This window comes from Cottoperca gobio, chromosome 4 (genome assembly GCF_900634415.1).
Source record: "Cottoperca gobio chromosome 4, fCotGob3.1, whole genome shotgun sequence".
Taxonomy (NCBI): domain Eukaryota; kingdom Metazoa; phylum Chordata; class Actinopteri; order Perciformes; family Bovichtidae; genus Cottoperca; species Cottoperca gobio.
The window spans coordinates 10,420,087-10,432,152 of NC_041358.1; the positions used below are offsets into that span (position 1 = coordinate 10,420,087).

A 12,066-nucleotide genomic window follows, 5' to 3' on the forward strand; every position below is an offset into this window, starting at 1 on the left:
TTATCTTTAAATAACATATTTAAATTGTAAATTATATAAATATAGTTTAAATATTAATACAGACACAAATAACAAAACAGATATACGTCTAATCACGATAACTATGGACAGTAAATTGTCAAAATAAAGTTCTTGTTTGTTTGATTTGAATTAAGCCGAATACATTTGAGAAGACCTACTCAGTTCTTAAGCTATACATATATATTTTTATCCAAGACTAACAATAATTATACATGGAGAATGCTGTAGAGTCATTCCCAATAAAAAATGCAGTTTATCCGTTTGCTCTTGCAGAACCCTGCACTGTGGATAGACAAGCCAAGCTATATATATATATATATATATATATATATATATACATATATATTTATGTATGTATATTACATTACATTACAGTTCATTTAGCTGACGCTTTTGTCCAAAGCGACGTACAAAAAGTGCAAACAATCATGGAGATACAACTCCGAACATCAAGAATCTTGTAAGTACAATAGCTTCAAATAGGTACAATCGTTTAAGTGAACACTGTCTTCAAATAAGTCAGTTTGAAGTGCAACATAAGTGCAACATACAGAAACAATAGAATACAAATTCAACTATTAGCTATAAATAAGCCAAACCAATATAAGACATAATATCCCAGAATGCGAATGTTGTCAGCAATAACGAGCAGAAATACAGGTACAATGACCAAGTCACGTACTGTATACCTGCAAGGAAGGATATGTAGGATATTTTAATCAAGCCTGTGGAGATAAATACTTTATTGTTGAAGCTTTTTTTGTTGTTTTTTTTCATCCCTTAATTATTTTTTAACCTGATCTGCCAAACCTATCATGCTTATTAACTCCAAAAAAAAAGAGAAATCCAAAAGATAACTCCAGATAACTTTAATGAGTACCAAACATTTCTGACATTTTATATGGTCAATGACTCAAGAAATGCAGAAATTAAATGTAAACTGACACTGGAAGGAATCATGAACCTGCTTTCCGAACAGAACTTTCTCATAAACAAATGTAGTTATATATATTTATGCTTGTGTGTATTTTCAAACAGAGATAACATGTACAGTATCTTGATTACTTAAGGTTCACAAGTCTTTCTCTTATTCTAGAGGTTGTATGCAGCAGTCAAAGAGACCGACGTGTGCATTCATGGAATGTCAATTACTGGCAACGAATAACATTGGGTAAGACTGCACGTTATCGGTGTAGGACAGGCTACATGAGCACAGATGGCGCCACCCAGGCCACATGCACCAAAGATGGGTGGAAACCAAATCCACTTTGTCAAGGTATTGTGAAGTTAGCCTGGTGTTTATGACATTACTGTTGATTTTGTATCCAAATTTGGGAAAGTGGGCAAGGAACTTTAGATCCAGTTAGGGTCGACATTGTTTACTCTAATGGCTGTTTTCCACCAAAAAGTCCCAGGAACCAGACATTTCTAATATTTTATATGGTCAATGACTCAACAAATGCGGAAATGAAATGTAAACTGACAAGAACCATGAACCTGCTTTCCAAAGAGAACTTTCTCATAAACAAATGTAGTTATATATTTTTGTGCATGTGTATATTTTTCAACAGTGTTTAAATGTACAGTACCTGCGATTGAAAATGGTTACGTGACTGGAGATATCCAAGAGTACATAGAACGTGAAGTCCTGCATTTTGAGTGTGATCCTAAATATAGACGCGGTGAAGACAGACCATCACAATGCACTAAACTAGGAGTAAAAGCAGAATGGAGCCCCACACCTGTGTGTGAATGTAAGTATAAACTGAGTAATGCAATGTACTGGTAATATCACACTCACCAGTGAAAATTGGTCCTCACAGATAATATGCTTAATTATTTCCAAAAATGCAGCAATACCATGTAAACTACAACTGCCGCCACTGGAAGGAACCAGGTATGAACCTGCTTTCAGAAATGTATTTTCACCTGGTGACCTACTGACAGTCAATTGTGGAGATAATTACTGGATTTCTAACCCTCAAAACACCTCAGCTGTAACTACATGCAAAGAGGACGGAGAGTGGTCTATCAGACCGATATGCAAAGGTATAAATCTACTCTGGCTTCAGTGCCATATACAGATGGTTGTTCTTTACTGTGTTTATGGTTCATTAACCTGTGATGATTGCTGTTAATGTTATCTTGATTGCTCGAGATTCACAAGTCTTTCTTTTATTCTAGAGGTTATATGCAGCAATCAAAGAGACCGACATGTGTATTCATGGAATGTCTATTGGAGGCAACAAATAACATTGGGTGAGACTACACAATATAAGTGTATAACAGGCTACATGGAAAGCGCCACCGAGGCCACATGCACCAGAGATGGATGGAAACCAAATCCACTTTGTCAAGGTAATGTGAAGTTAGCCTGGTGTTTATGACATTACTGTTCATTTTGTATCCATATTTGGGAAAGTGGGGAAGGAACTTGTTACGTGTTTTTATCTGTAAAAGAGACGGATCAGGAATCTTTGGGTTATAATATCAAGTTATTTATTTACATCAAAAGTGCAACAAAACATCAAATTATACTCATGAGGGCCAATCAGCTTCGCTGCACCACAGAACACCAAAGTAGTTAACTGTGTCGCAGTTTCACAAAAAGGCCACGAATGAGCATTCACATACAGTATATACACGATAGCAAAATATGAGTATCCCTTCTTTTTGTTGGTTGTTGTAGTTGTTGGTGCGGTCGGCGTGATCATGCCTCTTGGCACAGTTTCATCTTTGGTGTCCTGATTTGGTATCCGTTTACATTTATTGGGAACTTACACTACATTAAGTATATATATTTGAACTTATTTGAACTTACTTGGGTTACTGCCGTTCAACACAACATCTGCTATGATAGCGGAATGGGCATCTTTTCTTACACACCTTATCTGGTTATAGTCTAAACAAAGCTAGCTCCCTGCACCCTGTGTGCCACAGTTCAACTCACTGTGTGAGTACTCTTTCATATCATTGATGCATATAATTTTGATCAAAAGTATAAGAATATAACATCATACATAGTAATGCGTATGGTACTTTAATCAAGGTATAAAAGTATAAAAATATACATACATAGTAATATGTATGTCACATGGATCAAGATATAAAAGTACACCAACTTAAATGGTGATGTGTTCAGTACATAAATCAAAGTATAAAAGTGCAGTGTACATCTAAGATTGAGCAAGTAATACTAAGCTTGGTGATAAATTCATGTTTCTACGAATAAGCAAGTAATAGTAAGTTTGATGATAAATTCATGATTTCCACAAACTTTAGGTCCAGTTAGGGTCGACATTGTTTACTCAAATTGATATTTTCCACCAAAAAGGTCCCAGGAACTAAGAGCAGCTTAACACTGGAACAGTCAGGACTTAAAGTACCTTTTCCACTATATGCAGTCACTTCAGAACACTATTAATGACTATGTGCACTTCTTATATACAGTCTATGGTTCATTGCCATACACATCCCTCACCACACGACATAAATACAGAAATATCTGTGATCATATTCAAAAAGAAGCAACCACAGAACAGCCAGCTAATCTTTACTATTTTGTCCACTCTTCTGGCCTTCTTAGTATCCGGATCTACCTCCTAGTAATTATACTACTATAACAGTCTGGTCTGGAGTTCAAATATGCATTGGCAATTCATCTTTAATATCTTACAGGTCTAGTTGTAACCAACATCTTTGGAATCAGTAAATATTTCCTAATTATAGAAATATTGAGTATTTTCTGAAAGAGAGGTCAATCCCACCAACTCCCATGTTAAACATTGTTGCTGCAAATAAGTGCAGACAAAAGTTTATGATACTTAATCGTTTTGTTCAGCAAGGGCAAACCAATAAGTAGCAGGCAAGGGGTAAATCGGGGTTGGGCAGAGGGTAGGGCAACAGGCAGGGTAGACAGGGTCGACAACGAGAGATCTGTTTAGGGAAGAGCGCTGGAAAGACTTGCAATTGCAATTTTAATTATTACACAGAATGTCACACTAATACACATTTAAAACTGATGTTTATATCTGTTTTAAATGCACAACTAGTTGAAACTCATATATATATATTTTATATACGTATATACATATGATATATTATATATCATATATATATATTATATATACAGTATATATATATATATATTATATATACAGTATATATATATATATTATATATACAGTATATATATATATTATATATACAGTATATATATATATATATATATATATATGTATTATATTCAATATATATATATTATATATACAGTATATATATATATATATATATATATATTATATTCAATATATATATATTTATATATAAATTAATAATTTTAATAATTTTAATAATCGGGATCAATAAAAAAGATTGATTTCACATTCAAAAAGAAGCAACATCAGGTGCCCATATTATTGTTGGGAAATAACCACAGAACAGCCAGCTAATCTTTACTATTTTGTCCACTCTTCTGGCCTTCTTAGTATCTGGTTCTACCTCGTAGTAATTATACTACTATAACATTCTGTCACATGTCCTCAACATGATGTCTTTGCTTACAAGTCCATACTCTCCACATCGCCAAGTTCTTTCTGTATTTATGTGTACCTACGAGTGTGAAGTAAATGTAATATAAAAGCAGTTTTTCATACTGCTAATGGTAAGAACACAGTCAATGTGTACAGTAGTGTTTGAATGTTTGTGTTTGTTTTGTTTTGATTTTCAGAAATAACATGCGACAGACGTGATTTTGAGACTGCAGATGTTTTCAGGAATAACAAGCAGAAATACAGATACAATGAAGAGGTCGATTATGTCTGCAAGGAAGGTTATCGAGGAAGGTTTACTCTAACCTGTAAGGATAGAGGTTGGACCGGGAATTCACAATGTAGCGGTAAGGATGTACCGGATATATATATATATATATAATATATATATATATATATTATATATATATCAGTATTTATATATGTAAATTATCTGAATCTGATGTATCAACTCTGATATGACACTAACATTTTTTTTTCAATGTCAGTGTGCAGAGTAACACCATTTAATTATTTATTTTTTTCCAGAGATAAAATGCATCAGACAGGTTTACCAAAATGCAGACATTGATGAAAATGTTCGGAACGAATACAGATACAATGACCAGGTCAAATATACCTGTAACAATGGCCATGAGGGACATTTTACTCTTACCTGTGGGGAAACGGATTGGAACGGATCTCCACAATGTAAACGTAAGAAAATACAACAACAACAGTTTTTTATGCTTAAAACACAATTAAAGACAAGCTTGCTATTGAGTAGATTATCAGCCACAAAGAAACAAAGTTTTCTTAACAATAGTGGTAACAGGTTGGAGTTGGGGTTTGAGGATTACAAGCTTCCAATTTTCTTGAGATTTTTATTTTATTTTAATTATTACACACACTAATACACATTTAAAACTGATGTTTATATCTGTTTTAAATGCACTAGTTGAAACTCATTAATAAATATTTTATATACGTATATATATATATAATATATTATATATATATATATATATATATATATATATATATATATATATATGAATAATTTGAATAATTTTCACCTCTGGGGATCAATAAAGGCTTATTCAATTTTTTTTCTTGGAGACGAGCCATGAAATGGTTTGTTTCAATCTATTCAATTTAACCAGTACAACTGAATGGTGTGTTAATTACTTTACAATTTTGTTGAATTTGTTTACAGTGATACAGTGTAAAACACTTCAAATCGACAATGCATACATTACCCACAATGAAAAGGAAAGTTACGGCCACAATGATCGAGTCCAATATGCATGCAGGAAAGGTAGTGACAGACGTTTTACTGTTACCTGTGAACAAAGTGGTTGGACTGGGATTGAGAGCTGTTCAGGTAAAAACAACAAATACAGTTTAAAGGTTAATTATGGAAAGATTGAGTTTGTGTGATTAAATTGCAACATAAATAGTATGTCATAACAACTAAAAGATAAGCTCTACATTGACTTAATATTTTAAATTTCATCATTAGTTTGATTATCCAGATTAATTGGATTAAAGATGTGTTCTACTTCCTGTGTTGTCCCTTCCATCAAGACACGCCTGTCTGCTTGGAAATTATAAATGTAGCTCATCTTTTGTTAGTCCTGCTAGTGTCATGTATTTAGGCACAGTTTTACAGAGTTATTTGAGCTAAATGCTAATGCCAGCTTGTCAACATACTCACAATTACAATGGTAACACGCAGATGCTCAACAGGTATAATGTTTACCATGTTAACTATCTTAGTTTAGCGTGCTAGCATGCTAACAGTAGCTATATGTATATATGTATATATATATATATATATATATATATATATATATATATATAAAACGTATTTCTTTGTTTTTCATTGACAGCATGTCAAAACGCTATATGTATATATATGTATATATATGTATGTATATGTATATACATATACATATATATACATATATATATATATATATACATATACATATATATACATATACATATATATATACATATACATATATATACATATACATATACATATATATATACATATACATATATATACATATACATATATATATATATATATATATATATATATATATACATATACATATATATACATATATATACATATATATACATATATATACATATATATACATATATATACATATATATATATATATATATACATACATATATATATATATATATACACACATATACATATATATATATATATATATACATATATATATATATATACATATATATATATATACATATACATATATACATATACATATATATACATATACATATACATATACATATACATATATATATATATATATATATATATAATAAAGTTTTTGGATACATATTTCTACAAAGTATAAGAAATAACTGAATGGGGAAAGAACTAAGTTAAAAATATTTTCAAAGGTACGGGCCCTCACATAAATGCATATTAACTGTCTTCAATTCTGCAGTACATACAAATATATAGTAGATAATAATATATTTAGGGAAAAAACTTTCCTGAAAACTGTACTGATTTGTATGTTTGAGATGGTTTTTTTGTAATGCAAAATATTTTGTAATTTAAGCATTTTCCTCAGCCCTCACCCAAAAGGTGTGCCAATATATGTCAAACCTTTAGAACCTAACCACAATTTAATACCTGAACATGTACCTTATCTGTACCAAAATGCTTTTTAGAGATTGTAGGTTGTGGGACAGCACCAATCCTTGAAGATGGAGACATCAAGTACAACACGAAAAGTCAATACAGCCATAAGGAAAGGGTTGAGTACATGTGCCAGACGTACTACACCATGGAGGGAGAGCCTTACAGAACCTGTATCAATGGCGTATGGACTGGACAGATGAGATGCATCAGTAAGTTGCAGTTCTTGTCTCAATTGCATTATGTGCAATTGCACTTGTAAGTGTAAGTGAAAATCAAACTTAATTTTAAAATAGTTTCTAGTGGTTGCATGTGACAGCTTGATATGAAACTCTTACTGGAACGTTGTCTCTTACCAAATCCAATTATGTAACATTTATATAATTTGTGCCTGACAACAACAGAGTCCAAAATAGAGAAATATTTCGTAGTTTTTTTAGATGTGTGGCACCATTCACTTTTATTTAATCTTCTCTGCCGGAGTTTAAACTGCTCCACAAAAGAGGAATGGTTTGCAAACAGTTAAGAAAGTCATTGGTACAAATATGTATTTTAAATAAACTGTGAATTTATTGTCCCATTAGCAACCAAGCTAAGCTCGAAAGCTAACAGAGAGCTTTATTTCTGTAGCTTTTTTACTGAATGAAATGATGTACAATCTTAAACATCACAATGCCAGGTGGGAAGTACAGTCCAGCACAGATGGAATAGAAAGAAGCTCAGAGAGTTATAATGATTTTTGTATTATGATGACTAGGCCTGCTGGCTGGCGTGTTAGCGATTAGCTGGCCAGTTCACAGTGGTCACTACGTCAACCAAATATTTTGTCGAGCCACTTTCTCTCCGGTGTGACCAGGCCATTAGAGTACTAAAACACTAAGGTTAAGGTTAGAAAATGATTAAGCTTTTAGTTCAATACATAACACACACACTATTGCCCAACATTGGGAAAAGCTGTTTATGCTGTGTGCTTTACAGTAATTTCTGCAATTAACAAAATGCTATTTGTCCATTGTCTCTTGCAGAACCCTGTATTGTGAATGAAAACGACAATAGACAACATAACATTACTTTCAAATCTAGTGACAGTAAATATTTCCCTCATGATGAAATAATTGAGTTCAGGTGTGCCAGAGGAATACCTGTCGGTGCAGTGGCAATGCTTCAGCGGTGTAATGGTGGTGTGATTCTCCTGCCTACTTGCCATTGAGAGTTTTGGTCAACTGGTAATATACAGAGTTATGTACTGAGCTCTCACTTTAATGTTTTCAACTGTGGAACTCTTAATAAAAAGTACATGATCTCCCAGTCTCTGCATCCATATATGTAGCCTACCATGAGTACAACTCAACATTTCTTTTTTTAAGCCCAAAGCTAAATAAATTATATATATATATAATTTTTTTTATATATATATATATATATATATATAATTATATTATATTATATTATATATATATATATATTTTTTTAACTTGTGACCTGAAAGTAAATTGTTTGAGTGGTGGCATTCAAGTTGTATGTGTATAAATCTGCATTGTATTAAATATACCTTATTGTTTTCTTAAATGTTCTCAGTGAATATGCAAATCTAAAACTAAAAGTAATAAGGAATATGAAAATAAAAAAACAAAAGGAGCGATTGAAATGAAAGAACAGTAACTGAAAATACATTTATTCCTCTTGCTAGAAATTAGATGAGATTGATACCTCTCGTAGAAGTGAAAGTGGTCTTCTCATCTAACTCTCTACAAGAAATAGAAATGAGTGCATTTCCAAAAATGTCAAACTATTCTTTTAAGATTCTTAATAATTGCATTTGTATACATAAAACATTAACGATAACCTAAAGACCAACTTTGTAGAAAAGACGCATACATATACAATATCTGCAGTGATGATATTATGACTAGACAACAAAGAGACCTAAACATTAAAATAACAGCCTGTAACCTCTAATATAACCACCAAATGTATTCATTTTCCGAAGCACTTTAATTAATTCTTATTCATGTTGGCCCACAAGTTCAAAGTGTTTTGTTGAAACAGTTTAGAAACAATTTTACCACAAGCATTTAGCAGCAATTTATTGTAAAGTTCAAGTATTAATATTATGTAAAGATCATCTTTGTGCATGATCACATAACTGGGAGCATTTGTGCATGCCTTTCAGAGAAATCTATTTAAGGGAATGTGTTTGGTGGAGGAGGGTTTTGGCAAAGTTATCAAAGCTTCTATGGCAAATTTGTGAACTTCCCCTGTGTAGAAACTCTTAACTATTTAACTATAAGGGTACAAAAAGGCACTGATATTCTGTTTAAAGAGTAACAATGAGATTCTCTTTAATTGTTTGCCTTTTTGTCCTGTTGCTGAATGTGGATGTTTCATTATCGCAGAAAAGTAAGAATATTGGGTAAGGTGTTAGAATTCAGCTCAGTATTTCTCCGTAGTTGTACCACAGTGACACTGACATTTAATCAAACATTGGAACCTGAACTTATTTACCTGAAAACCTTAAAGAGAATAAATCTGCCAGGAGGTGAGGTGAGAGTTTCAGTTTTCATGTTTAAACTTGTAAATTAACTCTTATGTGCAAACCAGGAAAGTGATCGGCCTTATTCTGTATTGCTTTAAGCGGTTAAACTGCAGTTGAAACAAGATTTACTGACTCACCCCACATCGAGGCTTGTTTAAAAGAAAACGATGATTGTGAATAGGAATATAAATTATTATTATTATTTACATATTTCTAAAGAAAATGTTTGACATCTGTCCCATTAATATATTTGAGAGCTATGTAATTATATCATATTTAATATATGATGAATAATGATTATAGACAGTAGCCTACTTTATTAAGCCCAATGGGAAATGTACAAATTAAATAAAGGTATTCGACCATGTGCGGAGCTTTTCAGGGGAGGTGTTCCAGGCACGTCCAGCTGGTAGGAGACCCCGGGGAAGACCCAGGACTCGGTGGAGAGATTATATCTCCTCACTGGCCTGGGAATGCCTCGGGATCCCCAGTCGGATGTGGCCCGGAAAATGGAAGTTTGGGGTTCCTTACTGGAGCTGCTGCCCCCGCGACCCGACCCTGGCTAAGCGCTAGACGATGGACCATGTTGGTCTAGAGCAGGGGTGGGGAACCTCCGGGCTGTATACGGCCCGCGAGACCATTTGATCCGGCCCTCGAGGTAATTTGTAAAACGCACGCAAAATAAATCCACTAGCAAAAAAATCTAGACGGGAATTATTTAAACTTTATTTTCTATCAACCACTTAGTACTTATATTATTTTTGATTTTATTTAATTATTGTGTACTGCCTTTTTACTTTCTTTTATGTTCTTTTGCTGTGACAAGATACATTTCCCCGTTGTGGGACTAATAAGGGATTTCTGATTTCTGATAAAACAGAAAGATACATGGATAAAAAAGTTGCTTTTTTCACAGCATAAAAGAAACGTGAAATGAATGGGTTGTGTCTTAATTTTTTTTTACAGAGGTTATGAGTTCAATAATTAGTACGGCCCTCGAAGGGTCAAACAAAACACAATGGCCCTTGATAGGAAAAAGGTTCCCCATGATAGGAAAAAGGTTCCCCACCCCTGGTCTAGAGTGAGGAATTAACTACTGGACGGGTTGCCGTGACATTTGGTATAGACATTCTTGTTGAATCCTACTGATTTGGTGATTCTTTAGTGCTAATTAGCAACTGTAATGTTAACACTAAATGAAGATAGGGAACATAGTAAATATTACCTGCTAAAACCAGGATGTTCGCATCGTCATTATGAGCATGGTAGCATGGCGACATTACATTTATTAGAATCAATTTCTTGTATCTATTACGTGGGTTTCTCCAGCCCCCCAAAGTAAATAGACACATTTTTCACAAGCCACATATAAGACACTAAAATGGCATTTTTCAGATGGACAAATCAGGAGAAATTTAACTTTGTTCAAGACCAATTTGTCTGATTTGAAACTGTGACAAGATTTTAAGATAACAATAACTATGGTTTGCAACTGCTAACGTTAAACGCTGGCTAACTACTTTTTGCAATGTTTATTAGCTGTGTAAATATCTAATGTTAGCTGCTTTTACTTAGAGCAGGGGTGCCCACACATTTTGGGCTTATGAGCTACTTTTGAAATGACCAGGTCCAAGTGATCTACCTGTATTACCTGTCGGCGGTTTGTGTGTGTGTGGGGGGGGGGGTTGCTGGTGCGTAGTTTACTCCACTCCTCTCCTTTCCTCCACTCTGTCTCTGACTTTAGGTGTGTGTGCAGTTTTTTTTAACTGTGAATATTGACCAAAAACAATCATGGTGATGCTGTAAAGTCTGATGAAAAATGCAACATGACAATATTAACTGTTAAAAGTAAATGAAAATAGAAAAAATGGGCCTTGGCAAGAGAACCGGACTGTCGCTGGTTCAAGTCCCCGCACGGACCAAGTACAGAGTGCGGACTGGTACCTGGAGGTGCCATATTATATATTATGGAGGTGACTGCCAACTAATACTAGGAGGTGTTCGAGGCAGAGTGTGACAATAAAAGGTGATTTACGTTTACAGGTGTGTTTGCTTGGCTTGCAAAATAATCAGCTGGACTGGACAGTCAAAGTCCAAAAAGCAAAGTGAAAAATCAATAAACAAACTGATAAAAGAATGGAATGCCCAAACTTATGCAATGAAATATTCCAGCTTTGGAGAAGACAGGAAGGTGGTTGTTGCCAGAGAACCAGACTCAAAACAAAGTCTCATCTCCGCCTATCTTGGTTCACCATCCTCCAGTTTCACCAGTCATTACA

The 12,066-nt window shown here is 33.6% G+C and overlaps 1 long non-coding RNA gene across 1 annotated transcript; it reads left to right on the forward strand.

Moving 5' to 3' along the window:
* The first annotated feature begins 4,731 nt into the window (after positions 1–4,731).
* LOC115007302 (uncharacterized) lies at positions 4,732–6,456 on the forward strand. Its single transcript, XR_003832171.1, has 4 exons — positions 4,732–4,918; positions 5,100–5,267; positions 5,767–5,934; positions 6,443–6,456. It is a non-coding gene; the product is annotated as an uncharacterized LOC115007302 (long non-coding RNA).
* Positions 6,457–12,066: the final 5,610 nt, after the last annotated feature.